We start from the raw sequence: 23782 nt of genomic DNA, 5'->3' as shown, positions 1-23782 counted from the left end.
TCGAGCTGAGTCGATTGGTATATAACACTATGGGTCTCCGAGCCTTCTATCAAAAGTTCGGTTTTGGAGTGATCCTATAGCCTTTACGTATACTTTGTATACGAGAAAGGCAAAAAGGATCTTCTACTGTTCTGTACTAGGTCGATTTTATATGTTTGCAGTACCTTTGGTAAATATTTCATAGGCATACCTCTTAACTGAACTGTCCATTATTTAATTTCAAAAAGATTATGAAATAAAGGGGGGAAGGTTGAACAGTTTAGTGTGTCAAAAATGCATCAAATTGCAGTATTAAACGACAAGCAACCACAAACTGGTACCTGGAAATCTGCGTAAATTGCAGGAAGCTTCCAAGGAATTCTAAAAATTCGAATAGACTTCATAAAACTTGCTGAAAATATGGAATCTTCAAAATTTTATCCGAGTATTTGTTGTAAAAGCAGTAAAGATTGCTGATAAAATTTGAAAAAAATATTTAAAGCTCGTAAGACTTTTTTGAACAAACACTTGAAAATAAGCAGTAGTTTGAAAAAAGGGATAAAATTCTATTAAATATCGATTGAAATTGATTACTATAATTACTATAAGTTATTATCAAAATACAAAGATGCTAAATGTTGGTGAAAACATTTCTTCTTCTTCTTATTGGCATTGTGAGCTTCGTGGCCGTGCGGTTAGCGACGTCAATCGACTAGACGCATGTGCTGTGGAGTGTGGGTTCGATTCCCGCCCCGGTAAGGAGAAAACTTTTCGTAAAGCGAAAAGTTCTCCACTGGTCCACTGGGTGTTGTGTAAATGTCCTGTCCGTTGTCTAATGCTAGATGTTAAGTGTTCAGTCTGTGCGACCTCTGGTCGAAGACGGTGACCCTGTCTTTATCTTCATTACATCCCCACACTGGGGCAGAGCCGCCTCGCACAATTACGATTACGCCCAAATCGCAAATCAGTCCTGGGGTGGCATTGCGCATCTCGACTCGAACGTAATTTTATCGAGTCGAACATATTTGGTATTACGGCTTTCGATTCGATCTCGAAAACGACTCATCGTTCGAGTATGCTCGATGAGGTACAAGAATAACGAGATGTTTTGGCATTATGGATACTCGATAGCACACTGAAAAACGACTCAAGTCGAATGAAAAACACTCGTCACCTTTCTAGCTTTCGAATGTTGTTCGAGAGTCATTTCTTGCTGAAAGTTTTAAATTATATTTGTTATTATTACTCTACAGGAAGAGAATAAATGTTTCATTATTGTATCTTGAAGGAAATAATGTCATTATTAAACCTACTTTTATAGTTTCCAGACAATATGCAATTTCTAATTATCCCAAAATCCGCGTAAAAACGACTCCAACTAAATTTTTTTTGTAGTTTTCACGTATTTCTTGACGATTTCGAAATAACCGATTGGGAAAATCTGCGTAAAAACGTGTATATTCTAAAATCTACGTAAAAATAGTTGAGTTAAATAACAAAAAACGCGCAAGAGATAACCCAAGTGCATTTAAATAAAACGCATGGAAACATCAAAGTAATTTATTATCGAATCCTTCTTTATGGCCCGTTTGCATATTCGCTAGTTCTAGCGGACAATGCACTATCCAACAGTTCCAGCGCAATATTAGCACAATGTAAAGGCTTATTAGCGAGGACAATTGCTGTTTACATTGTGCTAATATCGCGCTAGTATTGTCGGATAGTTCTAGCATACAATTCACTATCCGACAATACTAGCGCAAAATTAGCGTAATGTGAACAGGAATTGGGTAGTTTAGGGGTATATATGTTTTTACATATTCTGAATCTGCATAAAAAACTGAGCCTATCCTCAATTTTTCAGAATTTTTGGAGTCCCGGAACAATTTTTAATTTGGATTTTAAATTTATATGGGATTAAAAATTTGTTCTTATGCTGCATGGGCCAACTGTCATTCTATGAATGTTAGTGTCATTCTTTCGATTAAAATGGCTTATTGTTTGCTATACAAAAATGAAAATAAAAGGTTTACAAGCAAAATAAAAATATGTTGGAGATCAGAAAAGCATGCTCTTTATGTTAAACTATGAAAAAAAAACCTCATATTTTCTCCGCTCAACAACCCAATTGTCATTTGCTAATAGTGGGCCATTGGCTTTAAATTATTTAGCTCAAAATTTGATCTGTGGCATATGACCCGTTTACATATTCGCTAGTTCTTGCGGACAATGCACTCCGACAATACTAGCACGATATTAGCACAATGTAAACAGTAATTGTCTCCGCTAAGAAGACTTTGCATTATGCTAATTTAGCGCTAGAATTGTCGGATAATGCATTGTCCCCTGAACTAGATAATATATAAACAGGCCAATAAAACATAAAACTTATAATTTGTGTCGTCACAATATCTCAATCTACAAAACATATCGTATCGGCATAATGTTTTAATCGGTTGCAACTGCTAAATAAATAATATTCCTTTTATAGTCATTGAGCACAATTTGCTTGTTTATAAATTAACTGCCAATTCATGCCCTGAAGGATGCCTTTCCAACAGGCAACATGCTATACGCAGATGAAATTACTCTTATTCTCTCTGTTTACTCACATTCGCCATGCGCTGAAGGTTGTCTCTCCAGCAGGCTGCACACTAAACACGGAGACGGCTATCTCTTATTCTCTCTGTTTACATTTCGTTTGACAGAATATACTCGATTGAGATTGAGCTAGTACGGCACCATTCGAAATCTTGTACTGCGACTCAATGAAGTCGAACGAAATAGATAATGCCGCAATTTTTCGAAACGAATGCAAAAACGTACGAATCGAGTGATTCGATTCGAGATGCACAATGCCACCCCTGGTTTGAAGATGCTTTTTTCGAGTAATTCTCATAATTAATTTCAAATATACAGCCTCAAATTCAGGTATCTTAAAGTTATAATCAGATCGGCTATATTATAAAATTAACATATTCTTTTCGATTATAAATGTAATATAAATTTGGGGGCCCTCCTTAGCCGTGCGGTAAGACGCGCGGCTACAAAGCAAGACCATACTGAGGGTGGCTGGGTTCGATTCCCGGTGCCGGTCTAGGAAATTTTCGGCTTGGAAATTGTCTCGACTTCCCTGGGCATAAAAGTATCATCGTGTTAGCCTCATGATATACGAATGCAAAAATGGTAACTTGGCTTAGAAACCTCGCAGTTAATAACTGTGGAAGTGCTTAATGAACACTAAGCTGCGAGGCGGCTTTGTCCCAGTGTGGGGATGTCATGCCGATAAGAAGAAGAAGAAGATAAATTTGAAAACAAAAATCCCGGCGACTTCTTCAAATTCCCGGGGTTTTCCCGGATTTTTCCCGGTGATTGAAAATTCCCGGGTTTTTGTGGCCACCCTGCGAATCGGGACTGTGAAGTTATGTTGGAAAAAATAGACCTGAACGTCCAGCCGCGTACGCTCCGTAACAGCCATATGTTGAGGCTGACCTTTCGTCGTACAAATTATGGCATGCATGGAGCTATTTGGGGGCGATTCAAATATGACGTCCACTACTTTTTGGGATTTCTAGACCCCCTCCCCCCCTCTGTCACGCTTTTTTGTATACCTAGTACATGCACTGTCACAAAATCTTAAACCCCCTCCCCCCTCTAAAACATGTGACATCATTTTTGAACGACCCCTTGTGGCATACAGCGTGTCTTCAGCAGAGCCGCATCCCTCTTTGATTTCCACGTCACACGGTGCATGTTTTTTAAATACTCTACATCAGAGCTTCCCAAACCTTTGGGTATGCGACCCACCTAGCAAAATTCTATATGTCTCGCGACCCACCAATAAAAAAATGCATTTTACCAAGTAGTATTAAGCATTAATTGAATCAGAATCAGAAAAATATATAAAGCTCTTTTAGTGGAATGTATTCAACCGGTACTCTCATTTAATCGAAGTCGAGTCAAGTACGAGACACTGAAGACGACCACACAGTTGTGGTCGAAATACGTATCTGCAAAGATAACGAAAATTAACTAGTGGAATTAAATGGAGAGTACTTAATTCGTCTTAGACGGTTGAATCAGAATGTCATCTGTTTCGGCTTCTTCCAAATAAAAAATATTCACGTTACCTTACATGTACAAATGCAAAAAAAATGACAAAAATGGTATTGTATGTCAAAATGTTAGCGTTTTTATTTTACTTCATTAAGGGGACAGCTTTCAGGCATACATGTTTAAATAAAATAGCGTGGTGATGGATATTTAAAATAAAATGCGGTTTGAACTTGAAATAATGTTCCTGAAAAAATGATCAAAAGGTTCGGCATTCGAGCTGCAATTAATATTTGTTCTGCGCGACACACCAACAATCCGCTCGCGACCCCCGTGGGGGTCGGGACCCACAGTTTGGGAAACCATGCTCTACATCATTGGGTCTGATTGTAGCCTCCTGATGCAACAACAATAAAGATAAAGATAAAGATTTCAGAGAAGAACAAATAAGAGGCTAGACATCCCAAAAGTGTTCATTGCATGATTCACTTACATGTCCTTGCTTATAAGACACTTCTGCAACAATTACATATAGAGCTGGATACTGTTATCATAATCGTGAATAAAATCCGAAGCTCTCAACACAGATCAGATCACGAGGTATTTCTTTTCTACACACGTTTTAGAATTAGGGGATGAAATTAAAATTTTCATGGAAAGCCTGGGTAGACAATTTTTGCTTGTCTCGTCCATCCGAAATCAGTTAAACTTCTGAACTTGAAGTTACAGGGCAAGAAAACTAATCTGATTTAGTTGCATTTTGATTGAGGAAGGATCAACTCAATTAGATGCAGATCTCAAATTGGAAATTATGGCTCATCTTGGCTCACTGGAGAAACAGTTTGATCGATATTTTTCTGAGCTGGCGCAAGAAGATGCTTCTGTAGTTCGCAGTTCGGTTTTGTTTACATTTGCAATGGCTAGCCTTCACGGCGAAATCCAGAATGAATATTGGGACAGCCGGAATGGTTCATCATATCTAGAGAGTCCGTTCCGGGACGTCCCGGGATATGCTAAATTTAGGGATTTCCCCGGGATACCCGGGACAACAAAAATCAAACGACTTCAAGAAATCAAATAACTTTTATTATTCAAGAAATCTTGAAATTCTGCAAACGTTGCTGCAGAACAGTTGTTCTTTTCTGTGTTTAATGGAAATATTCGAACTCAGCCAACAGGTATCTGCGATAAGAAGTGAACATTATATACCTTTGGATTAAACCATCAAGAGCATTTCTAGGTTTGTAATGATGTTACATGTATTGTATGCCCGGTCCCATATTTCCGTACGAATCACACTCCGACCAAAATCAAAGCCGCAACATCGAATTTAATGCGTTTTAAATCCGTGAGACCTAGAACTCAATTTGTACCAAGTAAGTGAGAAACATCCTTCTTTGCAAAACGATTCTTACTAGGTATGTGTCAGAAATATTCTATGTCCATAAATTTGTAAAGGCGAGTCATTTAGATGAGATCGAAAATAGTCGAGTATATTCTTCGAGAAACGTGCATATGTAATTGAAGCAGTCGCAGTGACGGTTTCTGAGTTACAGTGCGGAATACTTTGCCAAGTATATTATCAAACTAGAATTCATTCTTCATGTCAAGGGGTAGAAGTTACACTGAGTTCATCGGAAACTAGACAATACCCCTCCTCCATTTCCATAGATTATCCCTTTCGTCATCTCCTCAAGATAAATAATGTGTGTTCCAAATTTGGTTGAAATCGGTCGATGGGTTCAGAAGTTATGCTGGAACAAACATACAATCATTGAGGATTATATCATTCTGTATAAAAGCCTACCAAAACCTGTTTAAGAAGTGGGCATATGCGAAAATGCTGGCAAAGTTTTTTTGCAACATTGCTACGGCAGTTTTCAAATTACCTGAGGAAATGCTATAAGCACACTAAGTTGAAAAGCAGGCCAAGTTCCAGTTGAACCGTTGGAGAAAATATTAACAAAATAAGGTAAGCAACACCACATGATTCAGGGTCGCGAAACATTGAAATTGTGACATTATCTATAAAATTAAAAACTGTTTGCCGGTGCTGCACATCTCATCTTGCCAGCCTCCCACATTTGCATGCATACCAAGCCGCCAAATCAAGAAAACTATGAGAGGGCATTCGACTGAGACCGATACAAGAACAACAACAACAACCGAGAGATGTGGGTTAGTCTGGCACGTTCTGATCGAGCCGGTTTTCTGCTAAAAACGACGCAGACGGGAATGGAGCGATGCAACTGCACTTGTCTACTTGCATGCAGTTGCATTCCCCATGTGCTTCCTGCGACCTGCGATACACCTACACAAATGTAGGTGTGCAGTATAGATGCGCCGGGTAAAACGAGATTCTGCGCAGCAGATCCACTGTCACATGTTTTCGACTCCGTGTCGACCGAGCCGGTTAAATGGGTATATGAAGGAATATTTTAATGCGTTTTTTTTCTTCTGTGGATGATTGCATATAAAGTTGAAATATGAATCAATATGCACAAATACATATTAAATGGTATGTTTCAATCTAAAAATAATAATGAAGTAGACTGGAAAATTAGCTTGTAAATTACGAGAACCACATTAATAATTTGATTACCCAGAGAATAACACAATTCCGCAAAAAGTCCCTAACAATGGAAAACTGTTCGTAATAAAATCACGTTCCCTTTCCTCCTCATCGGGTAACTCGAGCAAATGAGAATAATAAATGCGACCTTGAATTCCACACTAACGTAAAAAAAAGAAACATATGTATGCAGATCAGGATGACTAGGGGAACGGGAAACAACACGACGAAGCAAGCAAGCACCAACCTACCCAATTCGCACGATAACCCTGCTGCTGACTATGCGAAAAAAAAAACGCACTCATTGGTCTGCAGCGCTCACCAACGACGTCGATGGACGTTTCGGCGAAAGGCAAAGGGGATCATCGACCAGATAACAATTGCATGGCTCTTTTTCGGATCCCAGTCATTCAATCATTCATTCATTCAAGGAATGCCGGAGAAGTTTTAGCATATTAGACCCTGTCATACGTCCGGTGCACAATGGTCGGGCGGCATACAATGGACGACCAAAACTACTTAATATGATGTTGCAGATTATATAGGGGAACGGTTCGGGAGTTCATCCCATAGCTCCTATTTCCATCCCATCAAAAACAAATCAATGAAAAGGAATTTGGTTCGTTTCTTATTTTTGTGATTTGTTTCATCAGTGAGCACGCGAAAACGGAACACTTTCCCCCAAGGATGTTATCGATCATTTAGTAATTTGCGTTCGATCATTTAGTAGTTTGTCAATAACTCATTCCTGAAGCTGAATTTCAAAACGTGTTGTATGATGGACTTCTAGTGCGAAGGTTTTTCTACAACTCTGCCAAATGGTTCGTTGTATGAATTCCACTAGTAACGGAGCTGTAGCGCTAGTTTCAGTAACTTAGTCTAAATGATAACAAAATTCCAATCATTTAGTTAAAGCTACTGCAACTAGCGCAATAACTCCTTTATTAGTTTCATTTTAACAACAAACCATTAGGCAAAGTTGTAGATAAACCTTCGCACTAGAAGTCCATCATACAACACATTTTGAAATTCAGCTTCTGGAATGAGTTATTGACAAACTACTAAATGATCGAACGCAAATTACTGAATGATCGATAACATCCTTGGTTTCCCCACTTTTAATAATTTTATTATGAAGCGAATAAACTATAATTTCATATGCACTAATTTGTAAACGTTTTTTATTGTTGTTAGGGGCGTCCTTTCTTTTATTCATTTCGGGTTAGAGGCGTAATATTTAGTCGCCTATTGCGGAAAATGTGAGAAAAGTTGTATTCCAATAATGCGTAGAGTGGGGTTTTCAATAGAACATGTAGCTCTTATTTAGCAAGCTGCTGCATATCAAATCCATTTCTACGATTCATATACTCTTCCTTTATGTTACCCAGCGGTAAAAATATTAAAATTATTGAAATCCAATTTAGCCTTATTGCAAGACATCTAAAAAACGCACTCTTACCCCGGAATATGAGTATATCTTGCATCGTAGGTATTTTAAACTAACAATTTCCAATTTTTAAAGGGGAGTCCCGTAGGCCGTAGCGTAGTTGGCTACACATTCCCCTTACAAGCGGATGATCATGGGTTCGATTCCCAGCCCCTCCACCAAACCCTCGTCAGTCGCCGGATGCGCAGCCCATGCGGTAGCGTATTGGGGAACGCGTCGTACCGTACGGCTGTCTGACGACGACTGGCAAATTGTTCTTCTCGGAGGCATTCCTCCAACGGACCCGGCAATGGCAACCGAACAATGCAACAATGCAATGTGTGGATTCTGTACGGCAGAATATCACAGTAGAACCCGGCACAGTAGCGGTTAAGAAACACAGAGTGCCTAACAAATAAAGGAAGGAATAAAAAAATTCCAATTTTTCATGTACTAAAATATTACATTAAGATACTCATTTTTCTTGTATTTATGTTGTAAAAATATGTTGATTTTTCTCAAAATTGAGCCCATACAATTTTGAAAAAACAAGTTAAATGGAACTCAATTTTAATCATCTTCAATGCATTGATGATTTTTCGGCGGGAAAATTTTATTTTATTCTTAAAAATCAAAATGTTTACTCAAGTACATAGTATGCGTCGGCTAAAAGTTTGGGTTCACCCTTTTTTGCCTTTCTTCTTATTTTGTAAAATAATGAAGTTTGACAAGTCGCAAAAGCGGTTCAAAGATAAAAGATATTTTAGTTACCAGATAAAGATTGTCGCTGTCGTCGATGTCTGGAACATTTCTTGCTGGCGAGGATAGGGGATCTAAATGTCAATGAAGGAAAAAAACATACGATTTGACAATTAGGTACCACACATGTTTCGGACGGCAGCAGGGACTATGTCCAAGGGCGTGACGATCCCTCCCTAGGCCATCTGCGAGTTGTGGGGCTTGCCTAGGATGTGGTGGGGTTTGACAGTGGGCCCTGTTAAACCTCTATAAAAAGCTGCATATATCCGCAAGTAGGCCCCACCAAAGCGACCGTGTGCCGCTCAAAGCGCACAAGCCCAAGTCCTGGTGTTAGGTGGGATGCTAAACAGCCCTGACACGACGGCCCTCCGACGAGACAGGAGGTTTGCGCAGGCCCAATAAGCCGCCTGGAAAACCAATCATTACGAACAATATAAGAGATAATGCGACTCGATATAATCGGCAAAGACCTGAGCGACGAATAAAGGATCACGATTGGAAGCTTGGAACATGGAACTGCAAGTCGCTAGGTTTCGCAGGTTGCGACAGGATGATCTACGATGAATTACATCCCCGCAACTTCGACGTCGTGGCGCTGCAGGAGATTTGCTGGACAGGACAGAAAGTGTGGAAAAGCGGGCATCGAGCGGCTACCTTCTATCAAAGCTGTGGCACCACCAGCGAGCTGGGAACCGGCTTCATAGTGCTGGGTAAGATGCGCCAACGCGTGATTGGGTGGCAGCCAATCAACGCAAGGATGAGCAAGCTGAGGATTAAAGGCCGTTTCTTCAACTATAGCATCATCAACGTGCACTGCCCACACGAAGGGAGACCCGACGACGAGAAAGAAGCGTTCTACGCACAACTGGAGCAGACATACGATGGATGTCCACTGCGGGACGTCAAAATCGTCATCGGTGACATGAACGCACAGGTAGGAACGGAGGAAATGTATAGACCGGTCATCGGACCGGATAGTCTGCACACCGTATCGAATGACAACGGCCAACGTTGCATAAACTTCGCAGCCTCCCGCGGAATGGTAGTCCGAAGCACCTTATTTCCCCGCAAAAACATCCACAACGCCACATGGAAATCACCTAACCAAGAAACGGAAAACCAAATCGACCACGTTCTAATCGACGGTAAATTCTTCTCCGACATAACGAACATCCGCACTTACCGCAGTGCGAATATTGAATCCGACCACTACCTCGTTGCAGTATGCATGCGCTCAAAACTCTCGACGGTGTACAACACGCGTCGGAGTCGGACGCCGCGGCTTAACATTGGGCGGCTACAGGACGGTAGACTAGCCCAAGAATACGCGCAGCAGCTGGAAGTGGCACTCCCAACGGAAGAGCAGCTAGGCGCAGCGTCTCTTGAAGACCGGAGAGCTGGAGAGGCAGTGAGTGATATTCGATCCGCCATTGGTAGCACCGCAACCGCTGCACTTGGCACGGTGACCCCGGATCAGAGAAACGACTGGTATGACGGCGAATGTGAGCAGTTAGTAGAAGAGAAGAATGCAGCATGGGCGAGATTGCTGCAACACCGCACGAGGGCGAACGAGGCACGATATAAACAGGCGCGGAACAGGAGGGCCCTCCTTAGCCGTGCGGTAAGACGCGCGGCTATAAAGCAAGACCATGCTGAGGGTGGCTGGGTTCGATTCCCGGTGCCGGTCTAGGTAATTTTCGGATTGGAAATTGTCTCGACTTCCCTGGGCATAAAAGTATCATCGTGTTAGCCTCATGATATACGAATGCAAAAATGGTAACCTGGCTTAGAAACCTCGCAGGTAATAACTGTGGAAGCGCTTAATGAACACTAAGCTGTGAGGCGGCTCTGTCCCAGTGTGGGGATGTAATGCCAATAAGAAGAAGAAGAAGATGAAATGTTCATGGTACTTATTTTGTAAAATCATGAAGTTTGACTTGTCCCAAGGTGGATTCCAAGCTTGAATAAAAAGTGGCCGCTTTCCCAAAGGAACCAGGCCCTGGAAGTACCCATGGTGGCCAATTCGATCGGAAATCGCCGAAATGTACTCCAGTGTATTTGTTTAAAAAAAAATCTTCAAGTTTGACATGTCGCAAGATGGATTTCGAAGCCGATCTGCAAGTGGCCATTTCTTACGGGAGGCAGGGTACCACAGTATATCCGAAACCATGGCCATTCAATAAAAATATACCTCGGTTGCTAAAACTATATAGGAATTTTATGATCGATTCCAGAGGATTGATTGAAAATCAGACTGAGCTGCATAATTTTGAATTTTTAGTTTTGCCATAAAATAGGGGTTGGGGACGTACGTGTACTAGACGAACCTGCCCGATCTGGCACGGGCTGTTTTTTTTTATCTAACTGTCAATTGCTTGATTGATTCCACTCTAGTTCGATTGTAGTTCAAGCTTGATGCGTGTTGATCAATAACGGCGCCGGCCAAGTCCCTACAATTAGTTTGGAAAGAAAGGGAATGGCAGTGGGTTGGCCTTGACTAATCAGATCATGATAAATAAAAATGTTTAAGTGCGTAAACTGATTTTTGCGGATAATGGAATTTATTTTTGGGCGGCGGATATATGTATTTAATTATATTCTATAATCTCGTGCTCAGTTTCATGCCAAGAATTCCATATAGAATTCATGTAGAGTAGAGTGGGGCAAGAGTACGCACTTAGTTTTCAATCGATCATGTGGCCCTTATGAAGCAAGCTTCTGCATATCAAATCAGTGTCGATGATTCATATACTCTTCCTTTATGTTACCCAGTGGAAAAAATATTGAAATTATTGAGATTCGTTTTAGTAGAACCCTTATTGCAAGACAAGTGAAAAACGCACTTTTACCCCACCGGTGGGGTAAAAGTGCGCATCGGGTGGGGTAAGAGTACGCATTTATCCAATCATGTGCTTTAAGTATATATTAACACAAATAAGAGTTAATAACATTTAATTGATGTTTAATGAGCATATATTAGGGAATGTTTAAAGACTACGTAACTCTTAAAGGGGGAGGGGGTCCTAAAAATGTGCACTTTCATACGAAAAACCATTGTTTTTTATATATACAAAAAACTACAGAGGTAAAAATATATATCAGGTTTCGCGTGGCGTATACAAAGGCATTTTCCTTAAAGAAAGTCCACCAATCACGTAACGTAAAATTTGGCTATTTCATCGCCCCTCCCCTCCTATCTTAAACTATTTGTATGAATCCTCTAAAAATTATATGGATCGTCATACATCTCACAACCTCTCCCAGCTAAACGTTGCGTAATTTATGAATGTTTCTTTTGATTAAATGAAATTATCATTTATATGAAATTGTGTTTTCGTACTATGTTTAGGTGTACAACAAGTCCTAATAGAATTTCATTATTTCGCTTCAGTGCTTTGTTCGCTAAGTCCTTTCTAACACCAAATTACTTCAACTTATCCTAAAAACTTGTGATAATTTCAAATTCTGTCCCTTTTTTCTTAGTTGTGGATCTTTACGCTTTGGAAGAAGTCTTATTTCGGCCGGAGATACGGGTTTGACATCATAACTTGAAGATTCATATGCGTACTCTTGCCCCACCGGTTCCTGCGTACTTTTACCCCACAGTCCCAAAAATTATTCAAGTAATGGTTTTGACTTCTTGGAAAACTAACCGGATTGTTGTTCTGTACCATAAAGTACTTTATACTATGGGTTATCGAAATGGTATAATGTTCACCTGATTGAACGTATATATGGTAATGAAATACTAGTTGCGGAAATCCAATTATTTTTAGCAAAATGACCAAAAAGTTAACTAACTCCATATCTCCCTTGTTGTTTATTCAAATCGTTTACAATTACACATGATAATAGTTGGCCAGAATACCTGTCAAACTGATGCAGTGCTGCTAGTTTATCTTTTTTTATTACTTCAAAAAATCGAAAACGTACTCTTACCCCACGCGCACTCTTGCCCCACTCTACTCTAAAGGAGATTCCAATCACTATTTCTGCAAAAGTTTTTTTTTGGAAAACACTCAGAATTACTTGCTTCTGAGTGTTTAAAAAAAAAACTTTCCAGGATACGCTATAAAAATTCTTCAGGATACCCTAATTTTTTTTACCTCGCCACCCCTCCTGATGAAGGTAGCCTGAAAACATATGTAGCCCAAATCCTGAAAACATATGTAAAAACACAGGGGAGAAAAACTGCGGACCAAATTCCCGAGGTGTGAGGTTACCTTAATGCTAGGAGTACCTTCTGAAATTCCTTATCTTTCAATAGTCCAAAATGGCAAACATAACAATGTTTTGCTCCGGAAGTTCTTTCAGGAATTTTCTCGCAGGTTTCAGCTCTACATGTTCCTTGAGGAAATCCTACAAAAGTTTCTTGAAGGATTCATCCGAAGGTTTCTTCAGGATTTTCTCCGGAAGTTCCTTCAGGATTTCCTCCGGAAGTTCCATCAGGAATTCTTCCGGAAGTTCCTCCAGGAATTCCTCATTAAGTTCCTCCGGAAGCTCCACCAGGAACTCCTCCAGAAGTTCCTTCAGGAATTCCTCCGAAAGTTCATTAAGGAATTCCTCCATTAATTCATCCAGGAATTTCTTCGAAAAACTTCCTGCTTCCTGGAGGAGCTTCCGTAAGAATTTCTGATTTAGCTTCCGGTGAAACTCGTGAAGGACTTTCGGGGGAATTCCTGGAGGATTTTGCAGAGGTTTTCTTGGAAGAACTTCCAGTAGAACTCCTCCAAAGAACTTCCGGAAGGGCTCCTCCACTTCCGGAAGAATTCCTCAAGGAACTTCCGGAAGAATTCCTCAAGAAATTTCCGGAGGAATTCTTCAAGGAACTTCCGGAGGAATTCTTCAAAGAACTTTCAGAGGAATTCCTCTAAATTAATTCTTGGAGCAACTTTCAGAGAAAATCCAAAGGAATTCATCTCGAAGGGATCACTTGGAAAACAAATATGGAGGAATACCTGAAAGATATCGCCAATGAATGCATACAAGTTTTTTGGAAGAATTTCAAAAGAAATTCTGCATATTATTAAAAGAAAAAATTCTATTCGGTATTCCTCAAATATATTTTTCTGACAATTCTTAGCGGATTTTGTGAACGGGTTTCAAGGGGAATCCCCAAACTAATTGCATCCACCGACCTAATTTAAGACACAATCTGTGAGGAAAACCCTGAATGAACTTATGAATAACTTCCCTAGCAATTATTTTTACTGAACTGAATCTAGACAACAGTATCGGATTAATTTGATTTAAATATGCAATAACAAATATAACAAAATTCCCGGAAAAAAAGTTTCAACGCGCATTTTATTTGAATAACAGGCAGTTTCGTTTTTCCATTCTGCTTGTTTATTCCGCCCAGTCCCACCCACTTATATGGTTTTGATAGTTGAAGTACAGTTGTATTGGTGAACCCGGTGCGAAACCGTGAACCAACACAGTGCGAACCCGACAGCTTTGGGGTTGGAACTAGTGCGAACATAGTTCCAACCTGAGCGAATAAAAAAACACTTTGACAGCACTTAGGTTGGAACTGGTTCCAACCTAGGTTGGAACTTTTTAAAAACGAATTCGACATAACTTAACCTCACTTATTTTAACAGTTCACAGAGCTTGTTTAGAAGATGTTAGAAGAAAAATCGAAGAGGGGAAAATTAAAATTCATATTTTTAGTTTAAAATTGCTGTGATTTGAACATTTCAGTGATATTTTTTGCATTCATCATGAAATCAATCGCAAAGGACATCTACTGCGAATAAAATGACGAAACAATTTTATCGGAAGCTTCGCCGGAGACTAAGTCCTGGTGAAAGGCTGTCAACCTACGTCATCATGCAGTGGTCTATACAACAAAGCCACAAATCAGCCATCTTGGAAACCACGAGCTTTTTACAGTGTTCTTTTGATAGAACGAGCTGAGAGAATCATTGAGCGCTTACGAATGAAACGATGGTAGATCAGATTTTAATTTCAGCACTGCATAAACATCATTACGTTAGATTTAGACGTTTGGAAATGGGAGTGGAAAAATATGTGGTAAATTTGAAATTGACCAAGCCATGTGGTGAATTTTAATTTCACCACACGGTTTTCTACTCCTATTATCAAAAGTTCAAATCTAGCGTAATAATTTTCGTACAACGCTGAAATTATAGTCGATTGTTTAGCATAAGTAAGCAAACGATCTACAGATTTTTCATCTCCATGGACGTTGTGGTTCTCTCAATTCGTGCTTTCGAAAAATCACTAGAAAAAACGTGGTTTCCAAGATGGCCAATTTGTGGCTTTGTTCAGAGTCTATTCGATGGGCCCTCATTAGCCGTACGGTAAGACGAGCGACTACAAAGCAAGACCATGCTGCAGTTGGTTGGGTTCGATTCCCGGTGCCGATCTAGGCGATTTTCGGAAAGGAAATTGTCTCGACTTCCCTAGGCATAAAAATATCATCGTGTTAGTCTCATGATAAACGAATGCAAAAATGGTAACTTGGCTTAGAAACCTCGCAGTTAATAACTGTAGAAGTGCTTAATGAACACTAAGCTGCGAGGCGGCTCTGTCCCAGTGTGGGGATGTAATGCCAATAAGAAGAAGAAGAAGAGTCTATTATATAGAGTTGCGCAAAGAGGATCTTCTTACACTTATTCTGAATAATGGTCTTGTTATTATGTTGGCAACTTTCATTTTTGTTCAACCCTTCAAGTGACTTCACGGAAGTGTTCACTTATAAAGCTTTTTAATTGGATAACCAAGTTACCCAAAACTCTGTTAACCAAGTTACCCAAACACGTGAGTTCCTTGTTGCTACTTTATTGGGGGATGTATTGAAGTTTTTTGAAGCTGTTTCTAGAACAAATCTAATACATTTCAATTCATGCGTTTTAATTCGCCATAATAATTATTAGACGATAACAATACTTCCGCCTTACCAACAAGCATTTGTTTACTTTGCTCGATAGGTAGACGGTTTGACAGTTCAATAGGTAGATTTGGCTTCACTTTTTGCGTAACTCTATATATAATAGACTCTGCCTTTGTTGTTTAACCACCTTTTAACGCATTTTGCCATGGGAGGTAATGTTAGCATAGGATTAAATATCCGCTCATCACGCAAATAAATCAATAATTTGCGGTACTACTTCGTTTGTAGGGAAAAAAATATCACCGCTACTTTAGAAAAGTGTACTGAGCATATTTTAGTTACATTACGCTAGATGCATGCACTCCTTGAATTGATAAACGCAATTTCTTAGCAGCCATGTTTGATCGACTTGCGGCTTGCGATTTCGATTTATAACAGCTCGTTAGTTTTAAAGACAATCGAAAATTAAAACATTGCAAAACCCGACGAAAATGACTCGATTGTATTGAACCTTTGTAAAGCATTGATTTCTCGCGCTTAGTTCCATAGGGGCGTAGCTGTATTGATCGATTTCTCTTCGTCGATGTTTTCTTTTTATTATTGTGTCGAATTGCGCTAGTTTGGCGATTATTTAAGGTGATTATAGAATGAAGCCAGAAATCGGCAATTTTGTAAACCACGTGCTTTTCCAATATTTTTTTCAAGAGCACGAGATGAAAGAACCATAACACGTATGGGGCTGAAATAATGGAAGATCGTTTGCTTAGTTATGCTGAACAATCATAATTTGAGTTTCAGCACTGTACGAAAACTATTACGCCAGATTTGGGCTTTTGGAAATGTATGCAGATAAACGAGTGGTGAATTTGAAATTCACCATGGGCTTCATTCTATAATCACCTTTAAGGCTTCATGACATGTCATTCAGAATGGCTACCTTGCGGCTTACCAACACAGTCAAACAATCAACCACCCCACCCACCCAGATATGCACAGATAAATTTAATTCATATATTTATTGACTGCATTCCTGAACATCTTCTCACTAAAAAAGTAAATCTGGACTTAGTTCGAAGTTCAATCTACGCGGCGGTATGATGATATTATCACATAGCGCTAATGTAGGGTAGACCAACATTTGAAAAGGGCGTAACAGCCAAAATTTATTCCTTCTGATCTTTCGTCCACATATATGGAAGTCGAGTCAAGCACGAGACACTGAAGACGACAACACAGTTGTGGTCGAAATACGTATCTGCAAAAATATCGAAATAATTGGTGGAATTAAATGGAGAGTACTAAACTCGGTTCAATAGATGATGTCTGGCTCGTTTAACAATAAAATTTATTAAATCAATTATTCACTCTACTTTGTCTGTTTTCGTCATACATCATTGAAAACGAAATTGACCTATTCTTCATTTAATTTAGTCGATGTTAGTGTACCGATTTGGTTTGTCGTCGCGTCGGTAGGCTCAACTGAAAAATCCCATAATGTTAGGTGAAACAATATATAAATTCGTAGGAAACAAAATCGATCAACGCAACCGACGTGAACCGATCTAATCTGGGGGAAAGTCGGGAGTATTATTAATGGGGATAAATTATGCTTCTATGTAAATATTTGCAGCCTATATGTAAATTCTTCACGTATCGCATAACTAATATTAATGTTTATATTTGTTAATTCACTTTACCTGCCGAGTGTAGCATCTGAGATCTTGCACTTGTAAAATACATAAAGCTGGCCGCCAGCAGAGACAAAGGCAAAAGTTTATGAGTTCCGTAAAAATCCCTCTCAAAATTATTGTATTTCTCATATAATAATCCGACGATTTAATGGATTGCTTATTCTATTCGATGAACTTCAAAAATTAATTCGTGTGGATAGTTTTTAGCCAAATTCTTTCATTATAATTCAGACAATTAGCTCAAGATTTTCTTCCGAATCAATTTTTGCTTTAGATTACAGGACCATCAGTATTTTTTAAAAGTTCCAACCTAAGTTTCTATTTTATATATGTATAAGCAAATATAATAGAAGCAGTGATGTTAACGATCATTCAGTAATATGCGTTCGATCATTTACTAGTTTGTCAATAACACATTCTAGAAGCTGAATTTCAAAATATGTTGTATGGTGGACTTCTAGCGCGAAGGTTTTTCTACAACTCTGCCTAATGGTTCGTTGTTTGAATTCCACTAGTAACGGAGTTATAGCTATAGTTCTAGTAACTTAGACTAAATGATAACAAAATTCCAATCATTTAGTTTGAGTTACTGCAACTAGCGCTCTAACTCCGTTATTAGTAGAATTCTAATAACGAACCATCAGGAAAAGTTGTAGAAAAACCTTCGCACTTCGTCCACCATACAACATATTTTTAAATTTAGCTTCTGGAATGTGTTATTGACAAACTACTAAATGATCGAACGCAAATTACTGAATGATTGTTAACATCCTTGAATAGAAGTTGTTTTCGTAAAATATGTTGTTCAACTTTTTTCTGTTTTCCAAAATTATTTGACAATAGAACATGCGAAATATACAAAAAAAAATAAGTATTGGAACGAAAACTTCACATGTTAGCCACATAAGTATATGCTAAAAAAAATGTAAGCTATTTTTTGTTGTTGAGTGGCGCTGTTGGGTGGGGTCATGATTTCCCACCACCAACGAACGGAAGAAATGTGTTCGAAAATCCAACGGGACACTTTACCAAAAAGAACCACACTTTCATCTTTCTTCTACCCTCCACATAAAAACCCGCCAGTAAAGAAAACACGACAATGACCTTATCGATTTTCCGTTCGGTCGTGTTGCCCTGTTTATCACTTCTCCCATCCTGGGAAACACGTGCGAGAGCCAACCTTTACCCACAATCAAGGGCACCTCATAGGACGGGATGAATGGAGTTTTTCTAGTCATTCGGATTCTAATACAACATATAGACACGGTGGGAAATAGTTTCCATGCCATCAAAAGTTAATGAAAAATTGTTTCAGTTCACAGACAAATAGACCTTACAATTTTGATAAATTTCAATATTTATGAAATTTGAGCAACTATTTACATTGATTAAACGCATGACGCGTCAGATCGAATAATTTTTCGAGCATGACTTCAGCCTAAAGCTATGTTTAATGTTACCGGATGGTGGCATACCTACTATAGTTTTCGTTATAATAATTCTATCAGTTAACGTTGGTCGATTACTTGGAAAAAGCATGTCTGATAGTCCGTGTCAAAATAATGGAGCCATGTTACATTCAGCAGTATTCATCAAAAAATATGGAGCTGCCTCGTGACACAAGTCAATGTAAATCGTCTCGTAACCCTTGGCAACAGATAAATAAAGAAGGTCACAAATAGAACCTATGATAAAATAAACGATATTCTTCAAGACAGACACGAGGCAGACATAATGTAATCAACTGAAGGCAGTAAAAAACTGCACTGTCATTAAACGACTCACGCTACCCTTTACCAGGGCTGTAGTCCAACTTCCGGTAAACAGACATGGACTGTAATATAAATCAATCAGCCGGGTCAAAGTCAAGATTTTAGTCGCAAGATGTTTTGCCCGCACCAAATAATGAGGATAAGCGGATGGTTCTGATAATAAACAGTCTTAACCAACCAGAACTCGTAACGTAACGCGATAACGTGCGTCTGAGGGAACATCTCTCCGCTCGCGGACAACGCCCCTCTCTTGCACACCCGGTACTCCGTTGTGTTGTGGAGATATGTAGGGAGAAATCGATAACTTTTACTTCCCATCAGCATCGTATCGAACACGGCCCGCGTAGTGCTGTATGTCGCATTCGCATTCGCTTGTTGGGTACGTCATCGAAAGTGTCCGCATGAACTGCTTCGCCGAGCAAAGAGGGCATGAGTATGAAACACGCTCGCTTCGAGTGCACCACCGGTTAAACTAGCGCGCACAAACACACACAGTCCGGGGTTGCCGCCATCTTGTTGATTTTATGAGAATCGAAAACGCCCAGCAAGCTGGGATGGAATAATTTAGGAGTAAGTTAAATTCATCGCGTGCGTCCATATGGTAATAAATCGAATTCGGATTTTATTTTCGACGATGGTTAATGTGTTCGCTATAAATTGTACCAACGCAACACGACTCGATTTAAATGTTACAGTCATGAGTACAATTATTGAAATAATAATAGTTCTTGAAATAGATTTCCAACAATAACCTTTCAATATTTAATGGAGAAAATCAATTGAATTATTACAGTAATTCTACATAAAGAATACGTTAACGTTCAACTTCCTATATGCATTTACAGTTAGAGCTAAATAAACTAAGAGAAGTCTGAAGTCTAATTATATAATCAGCATATGAAGCGTCTATTATGGACATTCACTGCTTATATCGCTCATATTGGTTATAAATTTAAACAGCGATGATATCAATATGTGAGGGTAAATAATGATACCTCGAACACTCCCATTCAGCAGATAGTACTTTTGGACATATTTGGCTGATTTTCCGATAATTAAATTAATTTTCATATAGGGATATTTGTTAGATTTAAATCTAAAGCATCATTTTTTTTCAAAAACAATTCTTAATTACATTGTTTAAAACATTTAAAACAATCCATTTTGTACTTACCAGTACAATGGGAGCCTTTTTTGAACTTCGTATCGTTGTACGACTGGGATTCCCCAGTACGTGTTTGAAATCTGTAAGAGAAAAGAGACAAATGCAAATTTAGTCATGTTGACGGCGGAACGCGAACCCGTTTTTAATATGATCTTTACATCGATTATACTGTTTGTAACTGCAGTAATAGATAAGAGAGAGAAAAAAAACGTTTGTACAATGAAACCACAAGTCGTTTTCATTCAATTCTTTCCAATGATTGTATGTTTGAACAGTGACACTGATATTGTAGGAGAGATGAAATCAAATAGAACACATAAACATATCATTAGCAATAAATTATAAAGACAGGCGAATGTAAATGCTGTGAATTGCAAATACTCTAGTCATGAACGGAAGCACCCAATGAAACTAATGGATAACTACGAATTGATTAGGGGACGATCGGTTATCCAACCGGGATTCACCGCAATTGTCCATTGACTAAATTGAAATGAAAGAAAAATTGACAACTTATTGTTAAGCGTTTCAGTACATTATATTCATCGCGAGAATGAGAAGTTATTGCAACAGTCTGGCCGAACACAGTAAATACCTTTCAGACGAACGAAAGCGAAGTACATAGATGACTATTCTCCGCACTACATGAAATTTTTTTATATATCTTTATTAGCGAGACTTTTAGCCCTAGACTGGCTCGTCTCGTAGGTGCATTCTTCGTCAATGAGTAAGAATGAAGATTTTCGTTGCAAATTATTCCCGGCTGACGGCCAGCACGTCTGGCCGATGGTAATCCAGCTGATAAAGATATAAATCATTCGTACTTGTTTGGAAAACCTACTCAGACATGAGAGTATATTTTTAAAGTAAAATATAATCATGATGAAATTATAATGTTTCCCATGTTTACAATGGCATTCTGATCGAGATGAGCCCAACTCGGGCTGATTATCAGACTAAGTGGTGTGCGTTAGTACGCCAAAGTTCTTTACTTCTTGCTTGACCATAGCCGCACGTCTCCAACCACATTGTCTACGGAGGATCAGCGATTGCACCTGATCAATCCACCTACCTTACTGAGTGTCTCATTTTCTTGTATTAGTTGGACAACTTTCCGAAAATAATTTTCACCGGACTAAAATAAAAACTCCTCCCAAAAAATAAGAAGTTGTCCATAACATGAACATGACATGAAATTGCCAATAAAGAAATCAGGGCAATGGGTGTCGACTCAAATTTGAGAATAAAATTCCCTGACCTTCCAGACCGTTCTTCGAAAAATTCCAGACATGAAATAGTAGTTTGTGCAACTAGTTGCAAAAAGATGATTTTTTCAGCACGAGTTATCCAACGAGGCTTGCCGAGTTGGATAAATACTACGAGTGCTGAAAAAATCGAGTTTTGCAACGAGTTGCACACGCTATTTTTTGCAATGACGAAAAATGGGCTTTGATATGATAAATCTGTACCAAAATGGGACAATTTTATGTACTTCACATAATCAATCTTGCCAAAAGATCATGCTGCTGCAGGAAACAAACATATTCCATGTTATTATGCCTCATTGTATGCTCGACAGACCATAAAGCGATAGATAAACCCGCCTTTGGAAAATTTGATGTCATGGCCATCAAATTATTTCATTTGTTGTATGACACGGAGAATACACTATTTGAACACTCACCCAAGCTAATTGAGCTAAACATGGTCATGTAACTACTGTACTAATGCTGGTTTTTCATTTTAGCACCCAAATCTCGCTTAACTTTTCAAAAGGACCTAAGTAACATTTTTTTCATGAATTAATTTGAATACTGCAATCAATAGCTTTCATGTTGTTCTGTTGATTGCGCTATTCAAATTAATTCATGAAAAAAATGTTACTTAGGACCTTTTGAAAAGTTAAGCGAGAAATGAGTGCTTTAATGGATTTTATGCAACCCATTTCAGTTGCATAATGTTCATTAAAGCACCCATTTCATTGGTATGGAAAAGTAGGCCGTTTCATCACTCAAATGTCAACTGTAAACCAGGTATTATGATCAGGAATTGCAAAAAATGTTTTTTCAATTCCTAGAAACGTATGAAAATCTCTGAATGTGTGAATCCTTGAAGCCTAATCACTTCTAAAAACAGAACATTAAGGATTTACGATATTCTAATAATTCGTAATTCTGGTCGTTCACAAAGATTCAAGTAAATGCGCAGAACTCCTGAAAGATTTTCATAATTCACATCTTTCCGAAATTGGCTCCAATTAATGTTACAAGTTTTCTGGTGCCTTCATCCACCATTGGGAATTCTTACGGGCTCCCTGGTGTCGCAATAGACCTCCAAGACTACTGACGGATTTCTTCAAATCGCTGAAGTTTTCATTATCTGTATGGAAATTTGTATCTTTTGACACGACTTTTAAACTTTTTCCAAACGGTCGTAGAAGCTTCTAGAAATCCTTTTAATACCGTCAAGAAATCTTATGAATTAGGTATTTTCTTGAACATCGAGAAACCTCTATTGGCTCTCAAGTATACTTACGGAGTAAACATTTTTATTCACTCTCTGTGGAGTTTATGGACTTCTAAAAATAGTTACGGATCAATCCCTACAAGCTCACATAAATCTATGCAGCACTTACAGTAAGCCCAGCAAAACATTCTAACCACTTCAATACTTTAAATAATTTCGTCTGAATACACTCAGGTCAGGCTGGTCTGGTCTCATGGAAAAATATCAAAAAAAAAAAGATCTTGTTTGTGAGGAAGTGGCGTAACTAGTCTCAAATGCTAAGGGGAGCTACACCTACTCGATTTATTTGATCGATTTTCAGTTGTTTTTCAAAAATAGTCTTGGATGTACAGCAACATTCTATTTATAGAATATGCAACTACACACTTAATTTGTTTTTACCGAGATTTACACAGCCGTGCCCCAGCAAACACATTTTTTGCCGAAATTTCTGTCAAAGTTGCTAAAAATCAGCAAATAATTTGCCGAAAATCAACTAATAAACGACATTTTTGCCGGAATATCAGTTTTTCATTTCGCTGGCGCACGGCTGTGCGAATTTTTGCCGAGCTGTAGAAATAAAAACTAAGCGTGTACTATCAACTAGACGTCAGACAACAGCAACAAGCAATAAAACTTAATGAGAAACACCTAATAGAGTTTTTTGAAGAACTCGTGGAAATATGTTTGAAGATTTTTTGTCATATTTTTCAGTTTTTGGAGCGGAGCTTTTGAAAAAATCTACTGAACATCCATCGAGAAGCTTCAGGATAAAAACTATAGAGACAGCTTTTTTAAATCCTTTGGGATTTTTTATGTTTCAGTGACAAATCTGAAGTAATTTCTGAACAAAATTCTCAAAGATCAACCAGAATATTTCCTTCGGCTCCGTAACGCTTAACGGCAATTGAGCCTCCAAAATAAACGACAGATAAAAAAAACAGAATATTTCCTGATAAAATTGGTTTATAAACATCAAAAACAGCGAATGTAAAACTGAA

General features: G+C 38.6%; 1 protein-coding gene across 2 annotated transcripts in view; it reads right to left on the bottom strand.

Annotated features, from left to right (window-relative positions):
- The window catches only part of LOC134208722 (mitoferrin), an 85448-nt gene that overhangs the window by 43803 nt on the left and 17863 nt on the right, over window positions 1–23782 (bottom strand). For both annotated transcript variants that reach the window (XM_062684560.1, XM_062684558.1), the window contains exon 2: window positions 20286–20356. The gene's annotated coding sequence lies outside the window, so the exon portion shown is untranslated. The remainder of the gene's footprint in view (window positions 1–20285; window positions 20357–23782) is intronic.

The sequence above is a fragment of the Armigeres subalbatus genome, chromosome 2, assembly GCF_024139115.2.
Source record: "Armigeres subalbatus isolate Guangzhou_Male chromosome 2, GZ_Asu_2, whole genome shotgun sequence".
NCBI lineage: Eukaryota > Metazoa > Arthropoda > Insecta > Diptera > Culicidae > Armigeres > Armigeres subalbatus.
Note: the sequence above shows the minus strand (reverse complement) of the source record. Positions and strands in the feature narration are given on the sequence as shown.